Raw genomic sequence first — 3,035 nt, forward strand, 5'->3', positions numbered from 1 at the left:
GCCAAATTCAGGGACAGAACAATGTGGACGTTAACCATTTCCCTTTAACCCCTACAGCATTGTGTGTGTGTGTGTGTGTGTGTGTGTTTCTGATAAGTGTGGCATTGCTGTCTACTGTATGAGTCTTTATATGGGTGTGTTTGTTCAGCACTATCTCCTTCCTCGAGCCGTGTACGTTAGTGCCTGTGTGTTTCTAGATCAAGCCCTGAATGTTTTCACTGGTTGCCTGGGTACGGTGGGGCCGTTGGTCACCGGTTGCCGAGGGAGACAGGCATGGGCGTGGCCAGAGCCGTCCGCTGCAGTTTAGCGCGCTCACTTTCCCGCCATTAGGGAGGGGCTTTGGCAGAGCAGAGAGGGGAGGATTTCCCGCCAAATGCCTCATATGTAAATAAGCCCTGGTGGGAGGGGAATTCAATCATTTGCGGTTAACTGTTTCAGTGCTGATATAAAGCCTACATAACCCCTCATAAAGATGACTTACATAAGCGCACCGTCCCACCGTATGTTTATGTTATGTAACTTAAAGAAACTCTAGATCTCTCAGCATGTATACATCTGTGAATTTCTAATAATAAGTAACAAAGAACTTATACTGTAGGTGTGAGGTTAATGACTTTACCATGCCTGGAAATGCATTTATTACACATTGTGTGGGAGATTTGCATGCAGAGCTGTTGAAGGTTTTAAGTAATTATTGTAAGGTTGTCAGTAATGTAAGTTAGACTGCTGGGTTTTGATCTCAATGATCTTTCCATTACTTTTAAATAGATTTCTGAAGTTCTGGCTGTTTGAATGTTTTGTGTTGGCCCTCACAGAAGACTGTCTTTGAACATTTGAACATTTCCATGTAACTATTGTAACATGTAACAGTCATGCAACAGACTGCTATTTTTAGTGGTGAATTTTTGCAAGTGATTTGTATGTGTTAAATATGACAGTTAAGATGGTTAGAAAAAAAAAAAGAATAAATAAAAGTGTGTGAAACTAAATATATTTATATAAATGTATATATATTTATTTAGAAATGTAAATATTTAAATATCAATTTAATATCTGTATATAAATAAATGCTAAACGAATTGCGTACATAATTATTTCAACAACAAAAAAAATCAATTTTAAAATGTATAAAAAAAACATTAAATGAAAATGTCATCTTAATTGCAAACTACCGGTAAACATTTACAATTTTTTTAATATATATATATATAACTATGTTTAACTGTAAACAAAAAAATAAAAATTATAATGCATTTTTAGCAAATATATTTAAGTGCACTGTTGATAAGCCTCATTTCCTTAGACACAATCATGCGTACATGTTAATGTTTTGGATAGGACATGCTGTGTAACCGCTCTGTTGTTACAGTTGGTGTGGGTGTGGACAGGCCAGGTGGAGGTGATGACGGTTGGGGAATATAACCGCACTTCACTGCAGCCCTCTGCCAAGATTTCCCTTGAACAATAGAAAAAAAGATATCCACAACAACTGTACTGTTAGTAACCTGAACTAAAAGTTATGGGGAGTGTAGTGATAAAGTAAGGTAATCAAACGCAGTTAAATGAGACCGACTCACACTTCCTTTTATCAGCCCTTAAGGGCCTCTGTCATAAAACAGAGCCAGTAACTGTCACAGGGTACATACCCTCCGGATAGAAAATATCACACTTTACTTCCCTCTCTTTCTTGTTTTTCCCTTGCTGTCGAGGGTGGAACAGCCTGGTTCATATTTTACCGGTTTGTTCACCTGCCAACGGACTAGCTAATGGATTTACCTGCAGTACTCTCAAAAATACAGCCAAAGGCAGATCCCAGTCTAACATGCATCATCTGCAGGAAGGGTGATACTGTAGTCTCGATGGAGATGATGGACCGCCTTCATCTGTACTGGGTCAGCAGCACTGGACGCGTCTAGACATGTCAGCTCAGTTTATGACAGGATAATCAGTCACTGATCAAATATTTATTTTCAAATGGATGGGAGTCTTGAATGTACAAAGGTACTGAGAGCTGAAATAAACATTTAATCTGAATAATGTAGTGCCGATGACTATAGTGAGCTTTAGTTTGCTTAAGTGTAATTACATTAAGGGGGTGTTCCAGAACCAAGTGGTTCAATCATTAGACAGCTGTGTGTGTCATTACTTAATTAGGTTAACATGTCACAGCAACACAAACATGAACACAAGCGGTTTTACTTGGTGAATTTTAAGTTATTAAAAACATGGGATTGTATTGTGCAGATTTATTTATGTATTTTTCCTGAATTGTTGCAAAGACCTATGTATGAATCATATGTGAAAGCTCTTTTCACAGCTTTCCTATAATAACAGTGCACACGTCGTCTCTAAAGCTTTCTCTGCACTAATATACACCAGACCTTCCTCATACTCGCTGGGGCTTACATAAAGACGTGGCAGCATTTATTTACACATGAATTATGGGGGTGTAGATGTTTTAATAATTAAAGTTTTTAGGGCCCCTTGATGCTGTAAGGCTGTGAACATAAACAAGTCTCAATTTTAGTACGTTGCTGCCCCCTTGTGGTTGGGTTGTAAAACCTAAATACAGTATTTCTGAAAATACTTCTGTTTTGTACTGCTGAGTTTTAGTGCCATGTTAAACATTCATGCTTTTGGAAATCACATAACAATATTTTTATGAAAATGTAGCAGTATTTTGAGAATTCAATTTTAAGGACTTTCTAAAACATGTGGAAATGCTTAATGCACCAATACAAAGACCTTGGAGAACCAGAGTACTCTCACATTACTTAAACACTCACTTCTGCCAAAATACAGACTTTCTAGTTTTAGTCCGAGGGGGAAACCATACCTTCTCTAAACTGTCTTGGCAGTGATTTGCTTTATTGAGGTGTGCTCAGAAAACAGCACCATGGACAGCAACTCATTCAGTCAGTGTGAGTCAGTGCTTCATTATCCAGAAGCCTGACATCGGAAATACATCGTGCTTCATTTGATGATGGAAAATGATCTGTGAGAGCAGTTTAATTCAATGACAAAACACCAATTTG

Source organism: Carassius auratus, unplaced genomic scaffold, assembly GCF_003368295.1.
Source record: "Carassius auratus strain Wakin unplaced genomic scaffold, ASM336829v1 scaf_tig00214186, whole genome shotgun sequence".
In the NCBI taxonomy this organism is placed as follows: domain Eukaryota; kingdom Metazoa; phylum Chordata; class Actinopteri; order Cypriniformes; family Cyprinidae; genus Carassius; species Carassius auratus.